The 24,925-nt window shown below is 39.5% G+C and overlaps 12 pseudogenes; all 12 read left to right on the plus strand.

Annotated features, from left to right (window-relative positions):
* Positions 1-2,244: 2,244 nt before the first annotated feature.
* Positions 2,245-2,363, plus strand: LOC148239969 (5S ribosomal RNA; annotated as a pseudogene).
* Positions 2,364-3,181: 818 nt separating this feature from the next.
* LOC148239970 (5S ribosomal RNA) lies at positions 3,182-3,300 on the plus strand (annotated as a pseudogene).
* A 729-nt stretch (positions 3,301-4,029) lies between these two features.
* LOC148239971 (5S ribosomal RNA) lies at positions 4,030-4,148 on the plus strand (annotated as a pseudogene).
* A 349-nt stretch (positions 4,149-4,497) lies between these two features.
* Positions 4,498-4,616, plus strand: LOC148239972 (5S ribosomal RNA; annotated as a pseudogene).
* Positions 4,617-5,903: 1,287 nt separating this feature from the next.
* On the plus strand, positions 5,904-6,022 carry LOC148239973 (5S ribosomal RNA; annotated as a pseudogene).
* A 1,137-nt stretch (positions 6,023-7,159) lies between these two features.
* LOC148239974 (5S ribosomal RNA) lies at positions 7,160-7,278 on the plus strand (annotated as a pseudogene).
* A 206-nt stretch (positions 7,279-7,484) lies between these two features.
* Positions 7,485-7,603, plus strand: LOC148239975 (5S ribosomal RNA; annotated as a pseudogene).
* Positions 7,604-7,809: 206 nt separating this feature from the next.
* LOC148239976 (5S ribosomal RNA) lies at positions 7,810-7,927 on the plus strand (annotated as a pseudogene).
* Positions 7,928-8,129: 202 nt separating this feature from the next.
* On the plus strand, positions 8,130-8,248 carry LOC148239977 (5S ribosomal RNA; annotated as a pseudogene).
* Positions 8,249-8,450: 202 nt separating this feature from the next.
* Positions 8,451-8,569, plus strand: LOC148239978 (5S ribosomal RNA; annotated as a pseudogene).
* Positions 8,570-8,775: 206 nt separating this feature from the next.
* On the plus strand, positions 8,776-8,893 carry LOC148239979 (5S ribosomal RNA; annotated as a pseudogene).
* A 206-nt stretch (positions 8,894-9,099) lies between these two features.
* On the plus strand, positions 9,100-9,217 carry LOC148239980 (5S ribosomal RNA; annotated as a pseudogene).
* Positions 9,218-24,925: the final 15,708 nt, after the last annotated feature.

Below are 24,925 nucleotides of genomic sequence, written 5' to 3' on the forward strand. Positions count from 1 at the left end.
TAGTACTAGGATGGGTAACCTCCTGGGAAGTCTTCAGTTGCACCCCTTTTTTTGCAGACTGGGCATTAAACATTACGCAGGACTGGAGCGACGGTCCGCCGGTTCATTAACAAATGTGATCCACAGCGCCGGGCATTTTGCTTAAGATTTTTTGCGTATTCAACTAAAGCCCCTCAAGTGATGAGAGTGTCATTGCGAGCATCTTAAATAGTAGAACAACAAAAACTTAGATGCGGCGAGCGATCCCTTCATATGGGCATGGGTAAAGACACTAGGGCATTTCTTTTGATATTAGAACTAGAAGCAGAAGTGAGGTGCGCACACAACGAAACAAATGACGGGAAGGGAGAGGAAAGAAGAAGGGGCATATGTATTTGCGGCGCAAAATAGAAAGGGTGTGATCATACCAGCACTAGTTCAGCAGATCCCATCAGAACTCCACAGTTATGCGTTCTTGGGCGAGAGTAGTACTAGGATGGGTTACCTCTTGGGAAATTCTCATGTTGCACAGTTCTTTTTGCAGACGGGGTGTTAAACGTTACGCAGGACTGGAGCGACGTCCACCGGTTTATTCACAAACGTGAGTCACGGTGCTTGGTTATTTTGTTTAATATTTTTCGCACATTCAACTAAAGCCCATCACGTGATGAGAGTACCATTGCGAGCATCTTAAATAGTAGAACAACGGAAAAACGAGGTGCGACGGGCGATCCATTGATATGGGCATAAGTCGAGGCGCCAGAATATTTTGCTTGATATTAGAACTAGAAGTAGAGGTGAGGTTTGCGTATAGTGAAACAAATGACGGGAAGGGAGAGGGAAGGAGAAGTGACATATGTATTTGCGGCGCAAATAATAAAGGGTGCAATCATACCAGCACTAGTTCTCTAGATCTCATTAAAACTTCATAATTAAGCGTTCTCAGGCGAGAGTAGTACTAGGATTAGTGACCTGCTGGGAAATCCTAGTATTGCACCATTCTTTTACAGATGAGGCATTAAACATTATGCGGGACCGGAGTGACGGTCTGCCAAGTCATTCACAAACGTGAGTCACAACGCTAGGGTATTTTGCTTAATATTTTTCGTCATTCAACTAAAGCTCATTACGTGATAAGAGTGTTATTACGAGTATCTTACATTGTAGAACAACAAAAATAGAGGTGCGGCTGGTGATCCGTTCATATGGGCATGAGTCGAGGCGCCAGAACAATTCGCTTGATATTAGAAGTAGAAGAAGAGTTGAGGCGTGCGAGTACAGCGAAACAAATGAGGGGAGGAAAAGGGGTATATGTATTTACGACATGAACTGGAACGGTTGCGATCACACCAGCACTAATTCACCGGATCCCATCAGAACTCTGCAGTTAAGCATTTTTTGGTGAGAGTAATATTACGATTTGTGAGCTCCTGAGAAGTCCTCGTGTTGTACCCTTTTTTTTGCAGACGAGGCGTTAAACATTACGCGGGACCAGAGCGACAGTTCGCCGGTTCATTCGAAAACATGAGTCACGGCGCCAGAGTATTTTGCTTAATAGTTTTTTTCCATTCAATTAAAGCCCATCACATGATAAGAGTGTTATTATGAGTATCTTACATAGTAGAACAACGAAAACAGAGTTGCGACGGACAATCTATTTATATCGACATGAGTCAAGGCGTGCTCTTGATATTAGAACTAAAAGCAAAGGTGAGGTGTGCACGTACAGCAAAACAAATGACGGGAGGAGCAAGGGAAGGAGAAAGGGCACATGTATTTGTAGTGTAGAATGGGACGGGTGCTATCACACTAGCAATATTGCACTGAATCCCATAAGAACTCTGCAATTAAGTGTCCTTTGGTGAGAGTAGTTTTTAGATGGTTGACCTCTTGTAAAGTTCTCGTGTTGCACTTGTTTTATTGCACACGAGGTAATAAACGTTAAGCGCAAAAAGAACCATGGTCTGTCAGTTCATTCGCAGACGTGAATCGCGGCATTAGGACATTTTGCTTAATACTTTTCGTATATTAATTTATAGTCCACTACATTATAAGAGTCTCATTACGAGCATTTTACATAGTAGAATAACGAAAAATGAGGTGCAGCGGGTGGTCATTTCATCTAGGCGTGAGTTAAGCTGCCGAGGCATTTCGCTTGAAATTAGAATCAGAAGAAGAGGTGCGGGGTGCGTGCACAGTGAAAAAAATGACGGGAGGGGGGAGGGAAGGAGAAGGGGTACATGTATTTGCAGTGCGAAATAGAACATATGCGATCATACCAGCACTAATTAATCGTATCCCATCAGAACTCCGCAGTTAAGAGCGTTTGGGTGAGAGTAGTACTAGGATGGGTGACCTCTTGGGAAGTCCTCGTGTTGCACCTTTCTTTTTGCAGATGGGGCGTTAAATGTTATGCGAGATCAGAGCAACAGTCCACCGGTTCATTCGCAAACGTGAGTCATGGCTCCGGGGCATTTTGCTTAATATTTTTTGTGCATTCAATTAAAGCCCTTCACATGATAAGAGTGTTATTACGAGTATGTTACGTAGTAGAACAACGAAAACAGAAGTGCGGTGGGGATCCGTTTATATGGGCACGAGTCAAGGCGTCAGGGCATTTTCCTTGATATTAGAACTATAAACAGAGGTGAGGTGTGCGCGTACAGCAAAACAAGTGACGGGAGGGGGGAGGGAAGGAGAAGAGGCACATGAATTTGTAGTGTAGAATGGGACGGGTGCTATCAGACCAACACTATTGCTCTGAATCCCGTAAAAACTCTACAGTTAAGTGTCCTTTAGTGAGAGTAGTTCTAAGATGGATTGACCTCTTAGAAAGTCCTCGTGTTGCACCTATTTCGTTGCACACGAGGCAATAAATGTTACGCACGAAAGGAACCACGGTCCATCAGTTCATTCACAAATGTGAGTCGCGGCATTAGAGCATTTTTCTTAATATTTTTTGTGCATTTATTTATAGTTCACCACGTTATAAGAGTCTCATTACGAGCATTTTACATAGTAGAACAACAAAAAAGTGGTGCGGTGGATGGTCATTTCATCTGGGTGTGAGTCGAGCTGCTAGGACATTTTGCTTAAAATTAAAATTAGAATAAGAGGTACGGGGTGCGCACACAATGAAAAAAATGACAGGAGGGGGGAGGGAAGCAGAAGGGGTATATGTATTTGCAGCGTGAAATGGAACGGGTACGATCATACCAGCACTAATTCACCGGATCTCATCAGAACTCTACAATTAAGCGTGCTTGAGCGAGAGCAGTACTAGGATGGGTGACCTCCTTAGAAGTCCTCGTGTTGCACCATTCTTTTTGCAGACAGGGTGTTAAAGGTTAAGTAGGACCAGAGCGACGGTCCGTCAGCTCATTCTTAAACGTGAGTCACGGTGCTAGGGCATTTTGCTTAATATTTTTCATGCATTCAATTAAAGCCCATCACGTGATAAGAGTGTTATTACGAGTATCTTGTATAGTAGAACAATAAAAACATAGGTATGGTGGGCGATCCGTTCATACAGGCATAAGTATAGGTGTCGAGGCATTTCGCTTGATATTAAACAAGAAATAGAGGTGAGGTCTGCGTATACAACGAAACAAATGACGAAAGGGGGGAGGGAAGGAGAAGGGGTACATGCATTTGTAGTGCGGAATGGGACGGGTGCGATCAGACCAATTCTAATAAATCAAATCCCATAAGAACTTTGTAGTTAAGTGTCATTTGGTGAGAGTAGTGAGTCTATCAGTTCATTCGCAAACATGAGTCGTGGCATCAAGGCATTTTGCTTAATATTTTTTGTGCATTCATTTATAATCCACCACGTTATAAGAGTCTCATTACAAAGATCTTACATAATAGAACAACAAAAAATAAGGTGCGACAGATGGATCGTTCATCTTAGCATGAGTCGAACCGCCAAGCATTTTGTTTGATATTAGAATTAAAAGTAGAGGTATGGGGTACACGCACATCGAAAAAAATGATGATAGGGGGGAGTGAAGGAGAAGGGGTATATGTATTTGCAGCGAGAAATAGAATGGGTGCGATCATACCAGCACTAATTCGCCGGATCCCATCAGAACTCCGCAGTTAAGCATTTTTGGGCGAGAGTTGTACTAGGATGGGTGACCTCCTAGAAAGTCCTCGTGTTGCACCATTCTTTTTGTAGACGGGGCCTTAAACGTTACGAAGGACCGGAGCGATGGTCTGCCAGTTCATTAGCAAACGTGAGTCACGGCACCTGGGCATTTTGCTTAATATTTTTCATGCATTCAATTAAAGCCCATCACGTGATAAGAGTATTATTATGAGTATCTTACATAGTAGAACAACGAAAACAGAGGTGCAGTGAGTGATCCGTTCTATGGGCATGAATCAAGTCGCCAGGGCATTTTGTTTGATATTAGAACTAGAAGCAGAGGTAAGGTGTGCGCGCACAGTGAAACAAATGACGGGAGGGGGGAGGGAAGGAGAAGGGGTATATGCATTTGCAGCACGAAATAAAATGGGTGCGATGATACCAGCACTAATTCACCAGATCCCATCAGAACTTCCCAGTTAAGCGTGTTTGGGTGAGAGTAGTACTAGGATGGGTGATCTCATGAGAAGTTTTCATGTTGCACCATTCTTTTATCAGATGGGGTGTTAAACATTACGCAGGATCGGAGCAACGGTTTATTGGTTCATTCGCAAATGTTAGTCATGGCGCCGGGGCATTTTGTTTAATATTTTTTGTACCTTCAATTAAAGCCCATCACGTGATAAGAGTATTTTTACGAGTATCTTAGATAGTAAAATAATGAAAGTAGAGATGCAGCGGGTGATCGGTTCATATGGGCATAAGTCGAAGGGCTAGGGCATTTTGCTTGATATTAGAACAAGAAACAGAGGTGAGGTCTGCGCATACAGCGAAACAAATGACGGGATGGGGGAGGGAAGGAGAAGGGGCATATGCATTTATAACGCAGAATGGGACGGGTGCGATCAGACCAACACTATGCACCGAATCCCATAAGAACTCTACAGTTAAGTGTCCCTTGGTGAGAGTAGTACTAAGATGGTTGAACTTTTGAAAAGTTCTCGTGTTGCACCTATTTTTTTTGCACACGTGGCAATAAACATTATGCGCGACCGAAACCATGGTCCATCAGTTCATTTACAAACGTGAGTCGAGGCGTCAGAACATTTTGCTTAGATAATTTTCGTGCATTCATTTATAGTCCGTCACGTTATAAGAGTCTCATTATGAGCATCTTACATAGTAGAATAACGAAAAATGAGGTGCGGCGGGGGAACCGTTAATCTAAACGTGAGTCAAGCCGCCAGGGTATTTTGCTTGATATTAGAATTAGAATAAGAGGTGCGGGGTGAACGCACAACGAAAAAAATGACAGGAAAGGGAGGAAAGGGAAGTGGTATATGTATTTACAGCGCGAAATGGAATGGGTGTGATCATACCAGCACTAATTCACTGGATCCCACAAGAACTCCGCAATTAAGTATTTTTGGGCGAGAGTAGTGCTAGTATGGATGACCTTCTGGGAAATTATCGTGTTTCACCCTTCTTTTTGCAGACAAGACACTAAACGTTATGTGGGACCAGAGCGACGGTCCACTGGTTTATTTGCAAACGTGAGTCACGGTGCCGGGGCATTTTTCTTAATATTTTTTGTGCATTTAATTAAAGCTCATCACGTGATAAGAGTGTTATTACGAGTATCTTACATAGTAAAGCAATAAAAATAGAGGTGCGGTGGGTGATCTGTTCATATGGGCATGAGTCAAGGAGCTGGGGTATTTCGCTCAATATTAGAACTACAAGCAGAGGTGAGGTGTGTGCGTAAAGCGAAATAAATGACGGGAGGGGGGAAGGAAGGAAAAGGGGTATATGTATTTGCGGCCTGAAATTGAATGGGTGCGATCATACCAGCACTAATTCACCGGATCCCATTAGAACTCCAAGGTTAAGCATGCTTAGATGAGAGTAGTACTAGGATGGGTGACCTCCTGGGAAGTCCTCGTGTTGCACCATTCTTTTTACAGACGGGGCGTTAAATGCTTTTCAGGATAAGAGCGACAGTTCGTCGGTTCATTTGTAAATATGAGTCATGGCACCTAGGCATTTTGCTTAATATTTTTTGCACATTCAATTAAAGCCCATCACATGATAAGAGTGTCCTTGCGAGCATCTTACATAGTAGAACAATAAAAAAGGAGGTGCGGTACGATCCGTTCATATTGGCATGAGTCTAGGCGCCAGGGCATTTTGCTTGATATTAGAATTAGATACAAAGGTGAGGTGCGTGCACAGTGAATCAAATGACGGGAGGGGAGAGGGAAGGAGAAGAGGTATATGTATTTGCGGCGCAAACTAGAACGGGTAAGATCATACTAGCACTAGTTCACCAGATCCCATAAGAACTCCACAGTTAAGCGTGCTCGAGCAAGAGTAGTTCTAGGATATGTGACCTACTGGGAAGTCCTCGTGTTTCACCATTCTTTTTGCAGACGGGGCGTTAAACATTATGCGAGATCAGAGCGATGGTCCGCCGGTTCATTCGCAAACGTGAGTCACGGCGCTGGAGCATTTTGCTTAATATTTTTCACGTATTTAATTAAAGTCCATCACGTGATAAGACTGTCATTAAGAGTATCTTAGATAATAGACAACGAAAATAGAAGTGCGGTGGGCGATCCGTTCATATGGGCATGAGTCGAGGCGCCAAAGCATTTCGCTTGATATTAGAACTAGAAACAGAGGTGAAGTGTGCGTGTACAACGAAACAAATGACGGAAGGGGGAGGGAAAGAGAAGGGGCACATGCATTTGTAGCGCTGAATGGGACGGGTGCCATCAGACCAACACTAATGCACCAAATCCCATAAGAACTATACAGTTAAATGCCCTTTGGTGAGAGTAGTACTAAGATGGCTAACCTCTTGGAAAGTCCTCGTGTTACACTTTTTTTTTGCACAGGAGACAATAAACATTACACGCGACTGCAACTATGGTCTGCTGGTTTATTCACAAATGTAAGTCAAGGCACCGGGACATTTTACTTGATATTAGAACGAAAAGCAGAGGTGCAGTATGCACGCACAAGGAAACAAATGACGGGAGGGAGGAGGGAAGGAGAAGGAGAGTATGTATTTGTAGTGCGGAATGAAACTTTTGCGATCATACCAACACTAATACAACGGATCTCATTAGAACACCGCAGTTAAGTGTGCTTTGGTGAGAGTAGTACTAGGATGGGTGACCTCCTGGGAAGTCCTCGTGTTGCACTTATTTGTTTACAAATGGGGCGTTCGACGTTACGCGTGACTGGAACTATGGTCCGTTGGCTTATTCACATATTTGAGTCAAGGTACTAGCGCATTTTACTTGATATTAAAATGAGAAGCAGAGGTGCAGTGTGCACACACAAGGAAACAAATGATGGGAGGGAGGAGGAAAGGAGAAGGAGTGTACGTATTTGCAGTGCGAAATAAAGTGGGTGCGATCATACCAGCACTAATGCATTGGATCCAATCAGAACACTGTAGTTAAGTGTGCTTGAGCAAGAGTAGTACTAGGATGGGTAACCTCCTGGGAAGTCCTCGTGTTGCACTCATTTTTTTGCAGATGGGGCATTCGACGTTACGCAGTACTTGAACTATGGTCTGCTGGTTTATTCGCAAATGTGAGTCAAGGCGCTGGGACATTTAACTTGATATTAGAACGAGAAGCAGAGGTGCAGTGTGCACGCACAAGGAAACAAATGACGGGAGGGAGGATGGAAGGAGAAGGAGTATACGTATTTGCAGTGCGAAATTAAGCGGGTGCGATCATACCAGCACTAATACACCGGATCCCATTAGAACTCGCAGTTAAGTGTGCTTGGGCGAGAGTAGTACTAGGATTAGTGACTTCCTGGGAAGTCTTCGTGTTGCACCAATTTTTTCGCAGATGGGGAGGCATTCGACGTTACTCGTGACTGAAATTATGGTTCGCTGGTTTATTCACAAATGTGAGTTAAGACGCCGGGGCATTTTACTTGATATTAAAACGAGAAGCAGAGGTTCAGTGTGCACGCACAAGGAAACAAATGACAGGGGGGGAGGAGAAGGAGTGTATATAGTTGCAACACAAAATTAAATGGGTGCAATCATACTAGCACTAATGCATCGGATCTCATCAGAACTCTGCAGTTAATTGCGTTTGGGCGAGAGTAGTACTAGGATGGGTGATCTCTTGGGAAGTCCTCGTGTTGCACCCATTTTTTTATAGATGGAGCGTTCGATGTTACGCGCGACTGGAACTATGGTCCGCCTGTTTATTCACAAATTTGAGTCAAGGGGCCAAGGCATTTTACTTGATATTAGAATGAAAAAAAAGGTACAGTGTGCACGCACAAGGAAACAAATGATAGGAGAGAGGGAAGGAGAAAGAGTGTATGTATTTGCAGCGCAAAATTAAAGTGGTGCAATCATACCGGCACTAATGCAACGGATCCCATCAGAACTCCGCAGTTAAGTGTGCTTGGGCGAGACTAGTACTAAGATGGGAGACCTCCTAGGAAGTCCTCTTGTTGCACCTAAATTTTTTGCAGAAGTGGCGTTCGACGTTATACGCGACTGGAACTATGGTCCGCTGATTTATTCGTAAATATGAGTCAAGGCGCCGGGGTATTTTACTTGATATTAGAATGAGAAGCAAAGGTGCAGTGTGCACGCATAAGGAAATAAATGACGAGAGGGGGAGGAAAGTAGAAGGAGTGTATGTATTTGCAGTACGTAATTAAATGAGTTTGATCATACTAGCACTAATGCACTGGATCCCATTAGAACTCCGCAGTTAAGTTGCTTGGGTGAGAGTAGTACTAGGACGGGTGACCTCCTGGGAAGTCCTCGTGTTACACCCATTTTATTATAAATGGGGCGTTCGACGTTATGCGCGATTAGAGGTATGGTCCGCTGGTTTATTTGTAATTTTGAGTCAAGGTGCCGGGGTATTTTACTTGATATTAGAATGAGAAGTAGAGGTGTAGTGTGCACGCACAAGGAAACAAATGACGGAAGGGGGGAGGGAATGAAAAGGAGTGTATGTATTTGCAGCGCGAAGTAAAATGGTTGCGATCATACCAGCACTAATGCACCGGATCCCATCAGAGCACCATAGTTAAGTGTGATTGGACAGAGTAGTACTAGGATGGATGACCTCCTGGGAAGTCCTCGTGTTGCACCCATTTTTTTACAAATGGGGTGTTCGATGTTACGCACGACTTGAACTGTGGTCCACTAGTTTATCCGTAAATGTGAGACAAGGTGCCGGGACATTTTACTTGATATTAGAACGAGAAGCAGAGGTGCAGTGTGCATGCACAAGGAAACAAATGACGGAAGGGAGGAGGAAAGGAGAAGGAGTGTACGTATTTGCAGTGCGAAATTAAGCGGGTGCAATCATACCAGCACTAATGCACCGGATCCCATTAGAATTCCGCAGTTAAGTGTGCTTGGGTGAGAGATAATTTTGAATTTCTTGTGTTTGCATCGCGATGGTGAGAACCTGGCATCGGGTTGCTAGGTCTGGAATGGTTTCGACCTTAGAGCATCATGATGCCACAAGCCACCATCACGACATTGGACATTCTATTTTCTTCCTTTTTCTTTAGCTCTTGGTTTTGTGACACCACAATCCACCGTTGCGAAGCTGATCATTCTGTCCTCAGCTTAATTCTTGATTTGAAATAAGCGACAATTTGCTTCCAAATTCCTCCAAAATACTTTGCACCCAATCTTCTTCTCAACCTAAGAAAATAAACACAAAACCAAACATAAATCCAAAAATAAATTCTCAAAAACCAACAAAAGTAGAATGAGAGTATCTAAATAATGAGTATAAAATTCACTCATCATTGGTCAATTTGATTCTTTATATATTTAACTGTGATTGTGTCTTAGTTTGATTGTGTCTATTTAGAGGATTCGTCTTGATTTATTTGTATAACATGTACTTTTACATTCCAACTTGGGAGTGAGGAAAAGATATGTACGAGTTGCCACACCAAAGGTCTTATCATTAGAAAATGTTGTCAGAAAATCTCTCATTAAGTATTTAATTTAGGAGGAGTAAGGTCCTTTTATAGAGAATCTTGGTCAGGTATTCTTATTTCTTTAGAAGTTCGATTATGAGTTGGGAATAGATTGTTATGGGTAATGACCGCTAAAGGTTGGGTTAATTCAGATCACTGAATGTGTTAATAGTAGTACTTATGTTTTAAAAAATTTATGTTTAGGGAGATTGGTTTGTGGTACCTTAATAGTTGATCTTCTAGGATATTGGATCTAAGATCGTATTCTTTCTTTTATAATTACATATATGTATGTATGTTTTTTTCTAAGCATGGCTGAATAGATTTCGAACATATTGTTTTAACGCATGGGAAAAATTTAAGGTCTTTTTTGAATGAGAAAAAGAGGATGCTTCCAAAGTGAGTCATCTCTTTTCTGTCCCTAAAAAGAGGATGTATTTATTAGGAATTTGTTTGAACTCATTATCATATTATACTACTAACCTTGGATATAACGATTATTTACCTCCCACACGTACCATCACAACTCCTCGCTTTTTCTTGGAGGTCCAATCTAGTGCTTATATTCTCGTATGATTCATAAGTTCTTCAAGGTTGGTTACTTCTCTTCTAAATACTCCCAAATTAAGGTTCATTTACCAAGAACTTGTATTCCAGTCCCATAGATTCAAAACTGAAGTGGTATGTCTTAACATATTTTAAAGCTCTCTATTTTACTTTACATAGTCCTTCCGCAAAGGTATTATATTACCCTCTTAACCTATCAAAGTCTTGGTGACTCCCAAAATCTCAACCATTGATCGAGTTCCTCTAGGGTATCTAATTATAAAATTCCTTATTATCGAGATTTATTAGGATCCTTCGGTAATGGGGTCCAACGAAGGTCTTGTTAAAATTGACTACACTCGGCAATTTCCTCCATCTCCTCAATGTTAAGTACTATAAAACCCCAATAAATGATCACGTCTAGAGGGAAAACCAAAACAATTGAAGAAACCTAGCGAGATACTGGTTAACTGTCATATTTCCTTGGCTTACATCATAAAATTCCTCTTCCTTTTCTCCTGAGCATAAACCGAGAAGAAGTTCTCTAGAAAGGCATCCATAAAAATATCCCAAGTGATAAGAGTGGATAAGATATCTTTCTTAGGCTGCCACCAGTGTTCAACTTCACCTGTGAACATGAAAGCAACTAACGGGACCTTCTGTTCCTCAGTTAGGTTCAAAAAGAAAAAAAAGCTTTTTTATTTGCAGAATCTAAACTTTTGTGGTGGCTGATTTAGTCTCTTAAACTCAGAGATGTTTATGAAATAGTCCTACCTATATGACAAAAATTATTGGCAAGCGGTGGCTGATTTTGATTATGACCGACAGCTTCTCTATTTGTAGGATCCAAGCTTCTGCTACTAAAGGATTAGGACCACCTTCAAAGTGCGGGGTGTTAAGTTTCTCAAAGACCTTCGTACCGACATTTATGACTGAGTCATAATACTGAGACCCAACTCGTATGCAGAGGTGCTTGAACATGCCCAGTTGGCCGAAGATCTTATCTCTGCTAAGCACCAACACTTTGCCCAAGTTCGTCCCCCACAACAACCCCAACAACTTAGAAAATGATTGCTTGACCCAATAAGTAACCCTCTAGACAAAAAAACAAGAATTGCCCTTCCTCCTGCCTTACCCCCACTTACAGCTTCACCTACTTGAGCTAACCAACCTTGTCAACATTGTGGTCGCTTGCATGTTGACCTGCCCTGTCGGGATATCAATAACGCCTACTATCAGTGCGAAGCATCCAACACCTTATAAAAGACTGCCCTCAACGACCAAAGGATGTAGCCCGACCCATAGCACAAGGTCAAGTGTACCACTTAGATGAATCTGATGTCCTTCCTGCTCCTATCCTCATCCAGGTTATGCTTTCTATTCATAATACTTCTGCCAAAGCTTTGATCGATACTAATGCAACTCACTATTTTATTTCCTATGCATTTTCTTGTAACCTAGTATTTAGGCCAGAAGCTTTAGAAAAAATGCTACTAGTGGAAACTCCCTCTAAAAGACCACTAAAGGACCATTCTGTATATAAGGACTGTAGGATAAAAACTTCTGGGATAAAGGTATGTATAAACCTGATACTATAAGATTTTGTAGGATTTGATGTAATATTAGGAATGGATTTGTTGGAAAAGAATAGAGCTATAATAAACTGTGAAAGTAAAATTGTAACCTTACAATCCCCGAAAAAGAAATAAAGTTATTATTATCATTTTTCTAACAATTGAATGAACAAGATTATGGACACTGATCCTGCTATGTGTTCCATGCCAATTATTTGCAATTTTTTAGATGTCTTTCCCATCAAAATCCATTGTCTACCTTCCCCATGTGAGGTAGAGTTCCTTATTGAATTATTGCCTGTAACCCAACCGATCTCGAAACCCACATATCACATGAGTCACACTGAGCTAACAGGGCTAGAACATTAGCTTTCTGATCTTATCACCCAAAATTTCATTCGCCCTAGCCATTCTCCTTAGGGCACTCCAGTGTTGTTTATAAAAAAAAAGATGGTACCCTCCGACACTGCGCTGAGTATAGGGAACTCAACAGAGAGATCTTTAAAAGCAAGTGCCCCTTACCCCAGATCGACGATCTCTTTAATCAACTACAAGGAGTCATGGTCTTCTCTATGATTGATCTCAGAATTAGGTATCACCAGTTGAGAGTTAAAGATGAAGATATTCTAAAAATTGTCTTTCATTGTAGATATGATTGTACAAATTTAGGGTGATGCTAGTCAGATTAACCAATGCCCCAGCAGTTTTCATGGACATAATGAACTGAGTTTTCTGACACGCACTAGATCGGTACGTCATCGTCTTTCTTGATGACATTCTTGTGTATTCCAAAAGCCATGAGGAACACATTGTGCATTTGGTTGAAGTGTTGGAGACTCTCCATTAAAACCAAACTGTATGCAAAACTAAGTGCTCCTTTAGGTTGGATTGAGTTTGTTTTCTCGATCATGTAATCTCAAGTTAAGGAGTTTCTATAGATCCATCCAAAGTAGAATCAGTGATCAGCTGGAGTCTGCCCATTAATGTGGACAAGATACGTAGTTCCCTCAGCTTAGCAGGCTACTACCAACGATTCATTGACAGATTCACCAAGATTACAGGCCATGTGACTCGAGTCACCAGAAAGGGAGTACCCTTCGTTTGGAATTATGAGTGTAGTGAAAGCTTTATGGAACTAAAGCGCTATTTCACCTCTGTCCCTGTGTTAATCCTCCCTAGTAATGAGGGGAGATTCCAAGTTTACTGTGATGCATCTCATATTGGTTTGGCGTGTGTCTTGACACAGCATGGCAGAATAGTCCCCTTTGGATCTCAACAGCTTAAAGTTCATGATGAACTACCCTAGCCACGACTTGGAGCTAACAACCATTATCTTTGCCTTGAAGATATGGCGGCATTACTTGTATGGTCAGACTTTTAAAATCTACATTTACCATAAGAGTCTCAAGGACATCTTTTCTCAACGGGAGTTAAACATGAGGTAAAGACGCTGGATGGATGCTCTGAAGGATTACAATTGCCAGATCATTTATCACCCCAGAAGAGGGATAAATCTTCTAATTTTAGGGTCTCTAATGATGGACTGTTCAGATTTTAGAACCAAATTTGAGTCTCTGTTGTTGTACGTATAAATTTACTTAAGACCGCCCATGCTTCCAAGTTATCCATTCATCCCGGAGTACCAAAATGTATTAGGACTTAAACGACAATATTGGTGGTTAGGAATGAAGAAAGATATAGTTGATTATGTCTCACAATGCCTCACTTATCAATAGATAAAGGCAGAACATCAGAGACTTGGTTGCTACAGGGTCTTCCGATTCCCGAATGAAAATGAGAGCATGTGACTATAGATTTCATCACGGATTGCCCAGAACCTGTTTTTGTCGAAATGCCATTTGGGTCATTGTGGATAGGTTGACCAAGACTGCCCATTTCCTGCCTATTCAAACCATGAACTCTACCAATAAATTATCTCACTTATATGTTGATGAGATTGTTCGACTTCATGGAGTTCCCTCATCTATTGTATCCAACCACGACCCCGTTTCACTTCTCACTTTGGTACAGCTTCGAAGAAGCTCTGGGGTCTGGGTTGTTCTTCAACACTGCTTATCATCCCTAGACGGATGGTCAGTTTGAACGTATGATTTAAACATTGGAAGACATGTTATGTGCTTGCATTCTCGACTTTAGTGATACCTGGTATGAGTATCTTCTTCTTTGTGAATTCACTTATAATAACAGTTATCATTTAGTATTGGTATAGCCCCGTATGAAGCTTTGTATGGAACCCTTTGTTGCTCCCCTACTTGTTGAAGTGAAGTCGGGAACCAGCGCCACATAGGACCAGATTTCATTTAAGAGGCCATAAAGAAGGTCGCAATCATCTGCAAGAATTTGGCAACTGCCAAAAGAGCTACGCCAAAAATCATAGGCGACCCTTGGAGTTTTCCGTGGGAGATCAAGTTTTTCTAAAAGTTTACCCCTACAAAGGCAAGATGCGATTTGGAAAGAGAGGAAGTTGAGCCCTCGTTATATGGGGCATTTTTTGATCATCAAGTGCATTGGGCCCGTGGCATACCACCTCACTCTATCCTGAAAGTTTGCCGGTTTGCATGATGTCTTTCATGTCTCAATGCTCAAGAGGTACCACCCTGATCCTTTTCAAGAGGTTCTCGTAAAAATTCTCAGGTGGATCGATAAGGTCTTACGTAACAAGACAATTCCCATGGTGAAGGTACGATGGCAGTATCACACCCCAAAAGAAGCGATGTAGGAGTTGGAGGATGAAATGAGAAAAAAGTATCCAGGCTTATTCGAGATAAATTTGGGGATAAAATGTTTTTAGGTGGGAAGGATGTAACACCCCGCTCATCACTGTGCTAAAATGATTTGAAAACTCTATTTATTCGGGCTTCTGGCCACTTTAAACTTAATTAATTTATGTTGTTTAACATTTCTCTTGATATGTTATTTTTATTTATTTTTATTTTATTTTTAATGATTCAACATATTTTAAATTATTTTATTTTATTTTAAATTAAAAAGAAAATTTAAAAAAAATCCAAAAATGGCAAAACGAGAAAAATTGCCCGTAGGAAAAATCCTGTAAGAGGGCGTTTGCCCGCGAGTGCGCACGCCCCATCCGCACGCTAGCACGCATGGGATGTGCCCACAGTGCGCACGTCTCCTCCGTACACACGCACGCACGGGAGCATCGTGTCACGTACAGGCAGGCTGTTTGGGTGTCACCTCGCGCACGGACAGATGCTGCACACAGTGCATGCGTCGTCTGCACTACAGTCCTTTGCAGATAAGCCCTGTGCGCCTGGGGCCTATGTTTGTGGTGCCCAGTGTGCCAGGGCCTTGCGTGCATGCAGGCTAGCCCCTTCACGTGTGCCGCTGCTGCCTTGGGCGGTGTGCCTTTTCTGTCGGTGGAGAAGGCCCTCATCCCTTATTTTTCATGCCAAACATCTTTTTCTCCTCAATCTTCATCGAATTTTGCAACTTGTTGCGAATCCAACAGTTCTGAAGTTCAATAAATTACTCTTCCCCTTCCCTTTCTCTCCACACTTCCATTTTTCAAAGGTTTAGAGAGAGAGAGAGATAGTAAATTAGTGAGAGAATAAGAGAAAGAAAGGAGAAGAGTGCGGGAGAAAACATCAAGGCTTCAGTAAGAAATTTAGTATTTCTTTCGACGTCTTAAGGAGTATTTTTAGATAAACTAACTTAATATGATTGTGATTTTGTCTGTTTTATGCCTTTGTGCTCAGATGAGTTGAATTATTCTTGTTTTCAAGCATGTTATGTGAATTGCTGACACTTAATGAATTTGCATGTAATAACTATAATATGTGATCAGTAAAAGTAAAAAGCATAAAAAAAAGGAAAGAGAAAAGTGGAATGAAGCCTGTATGGTCCGAAGCGTATTTGTATTGACATGCATATTGCATCAAGTGTCTCGTTAGACTTTTTATCTCTAAGGGGTATCTATTCCCCTTTCCCTTCAGGGTATCTATTTTTTCCTCCCCTATCTAGTCTGAAAAGACGTAAGAAGACTGCTCTCAGTGGATGAGGGCGTGCCTTATAAGGAGAGTGTTATCGCACTATTTGTAGAGGTCACCCGTGACTAAGTAATGGTGTGACTATAGATATTTGTTAGAACCACTATGGTTGGTATGGCTGTGGTCATAGATCATACCACGGTTTAGCCAGCCAGAAGTAGGCCTGAGCAAATTTTCGTATCTATATCTGATCTGGTCATTCTACTTGGGTAGGTAAAAATCAGTATTTGCCCTCAGAGATGGAAGTTTGTAATGACTTCATGAAATATGACACAAAAAATCTGTGCATTTTATGATTTATTTGATTTTTCTATTAACTAGCATGATGTATATTTCATTTTCTATGCTAACTTATCATTTTTGTATCAAATAAATGGTTTCCATAATGGTGAGATAGGTAAACGAGGAAGCTAAATGGTGAGATAGGTAAACAAGGAAGCTAAATGGTAAGATAAAATAATAAACTTTTGAAATCTTACGATGTTAATTTAATGTTTTTTTCCGTACTGAGCATGGAAATCACTCTTTCCATGCCCCCCCCCCCCCGATGAGGAAGAAAGTGAGGAATCGCAGGTTGACTTACCCTTGGAAGTTTATAAGGATCCTATGGATCCACAAATATGAGTGCATGACTGTTCCCATACTCTGATGAATCCAATAGCATAGTGAAAGAAGTGGCCCTTATGTTTTATATTTTGTAGCCACTTCTGGCCTCAGTTTATGTATGTATTTGGAACATTATATATATTTGTAAGGGATTTGTTATTGTTTGATTCCGCTGCATAAATTTTATCATGCACTCATTATTCTGAATCTGTATCTGATACCCATTTGCCTTAATTAGCACTTGGGATGTCACAAGGAATTACCTTGATAAGTAGATCCACTCCTTACTCAACAAGAAGGATGAAGACACCTCTCTTGAATAAAACTCACAATATTATTAGTTTTTAATCTTGGATGCTTACAATGAAGACTTGATAGCCTATTTATAAGGTAAGCCATGTGAATATAATGGTAATAAAAATCTCCTAATTAAAATTGCAATTACATAGGAAATTAATTAAAAATAAAGTCTAAATTCCTAACTATGTGCAATTACATAGGAAATTAATTAAAATTAAAGTATAAATTCCTAATTATGATAGATATGGTCTTCCCCCCTTTTCTTGGCCAATTACTTTCTTTTCTTACCCATTTCCATCATGTGCTTGAAGATAGATGATAAGACCATTATGCCCTTGGATTAATTTGTTGGGTAACTTATTTCCTTGTGCTTCTTTAGTGGATCCAAACCCATCTTCCTCATTAATCCAAGCTTGGATGAAGAGTTAGAAAGCTTGTTGTAATCCTTGGGTCTGGCTCCTTGTTATGGCCCCACTTGGCATGATTTTCCATGTGGCCCGAGAGGGGTGTGAGGACATGTGTGAGGTCGTACTTCCACAAAGAATATTGGTTGGCCCAACCATATTGTTGGACTCATCTATCAAATTGCCAAGGTCGGCCAAGTATCACATGGTTGGCATGCATAGGAACAACATCACACCATACCTCATCTTTGTACTTATCAATGGAGAAGGGTACCATTGACCAGCTAGGTTACTTTTATTTCGTTGTTCTCATTCAACCACTACAATCTATAGGGGTTGGGATGGGCGGAGCATGATATTCTCAATCTTTCTACGAACAGAGTACTTGTCATGTTGGTGCAACTTCCTCCATTGATGATCATACTACACACCTTACCATTGACCAGGCACCTAGAGTGGAATATATTCTCCTGCTATTCATGGACCTTGTCCTTAGCGTGCAAGCTGAGGGTCCTCCGTAAAGTGAAGTTACCGCTCTAGTTGGGAGTTCAGTTGACGAGTTGAAACATGCTGAAGTACCTGTAAGAAGATGTTAGTGAAGGTAAAACTCTCCCTCATCTTTGCTCGTGTTTATCTTGTAGTCTCTCGATTGACAGCTTTATTTGTTGAGTTGAGCGTTTGGAATTGGAATCACTTGAATCAGGTCTGCACGTTAGCCTTTACGACATAACAAGGAACCCTAAAGGATTCAAATTTCTATGGAAGCTTAGAAATAAGAACACAGAAAAAGGAATGGAGTGCTTATTATGTATTAAGTAACTAGTAACAAGTAGTCGCTTAGTATTGGAACAAGCATAAAATAAAGAATGAAACGTAGATCACAAAGAATGACAATTTGGACTGATATGTAGGGATCCGATCAATCTCGATGGATATAATCGATAGGTGTATTCCCCATACTACCCTTAATTTGTCGGCTACGCTCTACAATTGATCAAGTTTCTTTATGCAATGTATGAAGCAGATTACAGAAATGCAATTCAAAAGTTAAATGTGCGGAAAGAAAACAAAAGTTTTTGCTCACACCAATTAGGCAACGTACTTTGCCTTCGATTTCTCAAAGGATTTTCGGTCACCAATTACATGACTATTCTACTTTTGTGATGAAAATGCAAACGAAGGTGCCAATTTTCTTATATGATGCAATTGGGGTATTTTGATAATATTTTTTTTAATTTTGTATAATAACACGAACTAGTTGAATTGAACGGATAGATATGAATTCAAGCATGATGCAATATGAATTAACAATAAAATAAATTTGAATGCTAATTTAAGAATAATATACTAAAGTGAATAAAGATAGATTTGGGTTTCTAGGAGCCAAAGCTTTGATACCAGATGACGCGGGAGGGTATGGGGAGGATCCAATCTTCTCTTGAAACCCACTCAACGCATGCAAAATTGAAACAATAACCGCCTAGAATAAAACAACTCCCTCTAATTGAATTCATAATTCTAAAAGGAAAGCAAAAAATAAAGACTAGGGAACTAAAACAAAAAAAAAAAATACCACGGACTTACCGATAAGTTGATCTCTACTCCTTGGTTCAACAAGACTTCTAAAGACTCCTGCTTCTTGAAGAACTTGAAAAAGCTAATTTTAAAGAAAATACTAAAAGAAAGAAAGCTAAAGCTCTCAAGAATTTACTCAAATTTATTCTCAAAAGTGTGATTTACAACTTAGGGGCAAAGGTCTATTAATATCCTTTCCCGGGTGATCTAGATGAGCACAAAAATCTTGAAAAAAATAATAAAATATTAACATAGATAAAATTTTATCTTAATCAATGATAAATATAAAATAAAATAAATATTCTATCCCAAATAAATTAATTAAATAATCATAAGGGATAAAGTTTAATTAAAATAATATTAAATTTAATTTTATCCTTATCCCATGTGAAATTCATTTAAAAAACATGTGAAAATTAATTTTGACACATGGATTTTAAAAAGGTGGGTCCAAGCCATTTTAAAAATATTTTAAATAAAATAAATAATTAAAACAAAAGGGAAGAGGGGCCAACCAGTTGGGCTACCGAACCTCGTGTACAGGCCTACTGTGTGGACGTCACGTGCATATGTCTGCACTCGAGGTGACGTGCAGGGTTTGACCTCGCACCGTGAACACATCCCGCACTTGTGTGCATGCGTTTGCTCTCACAATGTGCAGGCACCCGCGTGGACAGCTCCCCTTCCCCGCGGGATTTTTCCTGTTTCGCCCGTTTTTTCCAAAATTTTATTTTTTTGTATTGAACTAAAATAAAATAAAATTAATACAATTAAATTAAAATAGAATTAATTAAAATTAAATTAAATTAAATTAAAATCGACAAAATTCACAAATTAAGATACTAATTTGTGGAGTAAATCAGATGAGTTAAATGCGGCCTAAAGACTCGAATAAATAGGGTTTTCCAAATTTATTAAGCACAACGATGGGCGAGGTGTTACAGCAATCACCATGGCTTTGGCACTTTTTATTTGTGGTCCAAAATGCTTACCAGTACCTTTTATATGACAAATCTTTCTGAAGTGGAAGAGGCTTGTATGTTAATACGTGTGATGGATCAGGATTGTACTTGTATAGCATCACGGAACACATTATGTATCCTTCATATTTTCTGGTGGCAATGCTAACTTGTAAGCAGTTGCTCCAATTCTCTCTAGAATCTTAAATGAGCTAATAAAATGAGGGCTTAATTTTCATTTCTTTCTGAATTTTGTGATGCCTTTGATGAGTCTTATCTTTAGAAACACACGATTGCCTACTTCGAATTCTCTATCTCTTTTTCTATTATCCGCATAACTTTTCTATTTGCTCTTAGTTGTTTGGAGATTCTTTATGATCTTTGATATTTTTGTAATAGTTTCTTGAACCAAGTTTGAACCAATTATTTTTCTATCTAGTATCTATTATCAACAGATCAGGGATCTACACTGTCTACCATATGAGCTTCATAGGGAGCCATATCAATGCTTGTCTGATATCTGTTATTGTAAGTGAATTCCATCAATGGTAGGTGCTAATCCTAATGCCCTCTTAACTCTAGTACACAGGCCTATATCTTATCTTCCAATGTACCAATGGTTATTTCTTATTAGTCATCCGTTTGAGGATAAAAAACAGTGCTGAAAGATAACTTAGAACCAAGATCCTATTGAAAGCTTTCCAAAATCTAGAGGTGAAACTAGACACCACTGATACTTAAATGCCATGAACTTTCACTATCTCTTTGATATACAACTTGGCCAATTTATCCTATTGATATGCTATTTTTACTGCTAGGAAATTGGAAGAGTTCGTCAATTTGTTTACTATACTCATTTACATCATGCCTTGTTATGATCTTTGACAATCCCATTAAAAAATCCATAGTTATGTATTCCCATTTCCATTATGGAATTAGTAGACGTTGCAATGATCCGTTCGGTCACTAATGTCCAACTTTTATCTTTGGAAAAGTGATACACCTAGTAATAGAATTAGCAATGTCCTTTTTCATGCCATTCCACCAATAATGGGATCGCATGTTCTAATACATCTTAGTACTGGCTAAATGCATGGCAAACTCTAAACAGTGTGCTTCCTCTAAGATGTTTTTCTTTAAATCATAAATACCAAGAATACGTAGTCCGCCTCTGAATTTGATTAGCGTGTCATCATGTATCTTGAATTCAAGCTTCAAACTTTGTTCAACATCCCTTCTTATGGATTTTAATGTAGGATCCAATAATTATTCCTCATTTATTCTCTTTATTATTATAAGCTAGATTCTCATACTGGCCCAATATGCTCCTGTTTTCTTATCTATAAGTTAGACTTCTTGTATAGCTTATAGTAACATCTCTCCATATAGATAATGACATCAAATCTTAAGGGCAAACACAATAGCAGCTAACTCTAGGTCATGGGTTGGGTTCCACTCGTGGGTCTTCAACTACCTTGATCAATAAGCAATGACTTTTGCATGCTACATTAACACACATCCCCCAAACCTTGATAGGAAACATCACTGTAGATTGCATATCCGCTAGTACCATTTGATAATGTTTGTACTGGGGAAATGGTTAACCGATTCTTAAGTTCAACAATGTTTCTCTAACATTCCTCATTCTATTCGAACTTCACATCTTTCTTGGTGAGCCATAGAGGAGCTGCAATGCTTAAAAATCCTTCAACAAACTAGTGATAGTATCTTGAAAATTCTAAGAAATTTTTTATTTCTATTGTTGCAGTAGGCTGCTTCTGGTTCAACATCACTCAACTTTTGACGGATCCACTAATGCACCATCTTTTTATATAATGTCTTAGGAAGGAGATCTGCTCAAGTGAAAATTCACACTTACTAAATTTTGCACACAATTTTTTCTTCCTGAGGATTTTCAGTACTTGAATTAGGCATTAGTCATGCTCATCTCTATTCTTGGAGTACATCACGATGTCATTAGTAAAGACAATGAGAAACTGGTTCAAGAATGGTTTGAATATTCTGTTCATTAGGTCCATGAAGACTGTAGAAGCATTTATTAGTTCAAAAGGCATGAATAAAAGTTCATAGCGACTATACCTTGTCCAAAAAGCTATCTTAGCAATATCTTCACCTTTACTATTCAGTTGATTGTGACCGGAGCGCAGTCTATCTTAGAAAATTCATGAGCATCCTGAGTTGATCAAAAAGATAATTTATTCTTGGAAGTGAATACTTGTTCTTGATGGTCACCCTATTTAGCTCCCTATAATTGATACATAGTCTCATTGTCTCTTACTTTTTCGTTGCAAACAGAACTGCTATAATCCATGGCGATAAACTTGGTTGGATGAACCCTTTATCTAGCAATTCTAGTAACTGTTTCTTTAATTCATCTATCTCTGTTTGGCCCATTCTATAAAGGTTATTGAGATTGGTTGAGTCTCTGGTTAAAGATCGATGGTAAATGCAACTTCTCGATCTGTGGGCAATCCTGGTAGTTCTTCAAGGAAGATATCTAGAAAATTTTTTGTTACTAGTATTTCTTGAATATCCACCTTTTTGTTATAACTGGGTATCATATAATAAAAATAATTTATATTTTATATTACTCCATTTAATAGTTTTAAATTAGTATGAGAGTTAGAGACTTCTATTTAAGAATTATCTTTCTATCTATTTCTCATATATGAAATATTAACATGAAAACAAATTTTTGTTAAGAATCTTGAATACAAGTTTCTTATGGTAGTAATCAACACTAACATGGTAGGCTGTTAACTAGTCTATTCCTAATATTACATCAAAATCCTTAACATCTAGTAATATCATGTCCACTTCTAGTTCATTACCTGTTATTTCTACTACACATTATTTATATACTACGCTAGTAGTTAGGGTTCCATTTGTAGGTGTGGACACTACTAGAATATAATTTAAATGCACAAGATTAATATTTAAACATTGTGCAAAGGTGTGTAAGACAAAAGAATGTGTAGATCCAGGGTCAATTAAAGCATTAGCTATATGTTTGCAAATAGAACACATACTGTGACACCCCTAAAACTATTTAACGTTGGATACTTGTGTTTTTATTTGATGATCAAAATTTCCTTGCAAAATTTTTATTTTTAATTTTGACATAAAAATAATTAATTATAAATTCTAAAAAAAAGGGTGGGGGAATAGAGGAAACATGTCCTGCGAGGCTTGCTCGTGGGTTGATAGCCTATGAATATAAGTGCAGGCAAACTTGAACTCACGCCCACGAGCCTGTATGCCAGCATGTCCACACGCTCGCATGTACGCACACTCGCGTATACACCCACGTGTCCACACACCCGCAGAACAGTGTCTACATGCCTGTGCAGGGAAAAGCTACTCACTACAGTGATTGTCTATCACTTGCTACCACATGGCATGTATGCACGTCGTGCCTCATCCACTGGTCGGCCACTTAGGCCAATCAACGGCCTAGAAACCTTGCATGTGATCCGACGGATCACAGGATTTCCTTCTTAGGTATTAAATCTCAATTCTCTTCCTTTCTTCTTCATTTCTCGTCTTCTCCTCTTCTTCACCCGACCAAAAAGAGAGGAAACTTGAGTGAGAGTGAGAGCAAATAGAGAGCACTGAAGCCTCCTTTCCTCTCCATCATGGAGGTTTCCGTGTCTTCTTCTTTTAATTGTATAGTAAGTCTCCTAACATAACTCTTTTTTTCACTTGGGGTGCCATGGACATCACCCATAAGCTTTTTTTCTTCCTCAAACTGTAGCAAACCTTTTACAATTCCCATAGACAACCACAACAACCATCATCTTCTTTTAAAAACTGTAAGCTCCTTAATTTCCCTTAGAACTTAAGTGCTAAAGGGTGAGAAGTAAAGGGTTTGGTATTTCTTCTCACCCTCCTAATGAGTTTTCTAAGCTTCTAAATCATCTAAAAATTAAAATGCATGTAAGTGTGTTGCTTGAATCTCACTATAACTGAGGCCCAAAGTGACTATAAAATACAAAAACAAAACACAAAAGAATGCCACTTCTTTCATTATGCTATTGGACTCAATAGTGTGTGGAAACAATCATGAACTTAAATTTTGTTGATCCATGGGATCCTCATAGACTTCTAAGGGTAAGTAAGCCTGCGGTTCCTCATTTTCTTCCTCATCTAGGGGGCAATATGGAAAAAATGAGTTTCATATGCTCAGTAAGGAAAATAGTATTAAATTAGCGTGGTAGTTTTTAAAGATGAATTATTTTAACTTAAAAGCTTACCATTTGACCACCTCGTATACTTATTTTACATTATGAAAATATTTTATTTGTTAATAAAACAGTACATTAATGTGAACAATCAAACATACATCATGCTAAATAATAGAGAAAATCAAATAAATCATAAAACGTTCAGATTTTAGTGTCATGCTTCGCAAAGTCGTCACAACTTCCATCTCTAAAGGCAGATACAAATTTTTAACTACTCAAGTGGAATGACTAGATCATATACAGATACGACAATTTGCTCAGGCCCATTTTTGGCGGGCCAAACCATAGTATGATCTACGATTATGGTTGTACCAACCATAGTGGCTCTATCATATATCTACAGTCATGACAATACTTAACCAATAGTGACCCCTAACAGATATTTATGTTACCACTTTCGTCAGAGGATACGCCGTCATCAACTAGGAGTGGTCCTCTTATCTCTTTTTAGACTAGATGGGGAGGAAAAAACAGATACCCCAAAGGGCTAGGGGAACAAATACCCCTCAGAGATAAAAAACCTAATAAGACACTTAATGCAATATGCATGTCAATATAGATATACTTCAGACCATTCATGCTTCATTCTACTTTTCTCTTTTTTT

Source organism: Carica papaya, chromosome 9 (genome assembly GCF_054855325.1).
Source record: "Carica papaya isolate Zhongbai chromosome 9, ASM5485532v1, whole genome shotgun sequence".
Classification (NCBI taxonomy): Eukaryota; Viridiplantae; Streptophyta; class Magnoliopsida; order Brassicales; family Caricaceae; genus Carica; species Carica papaya.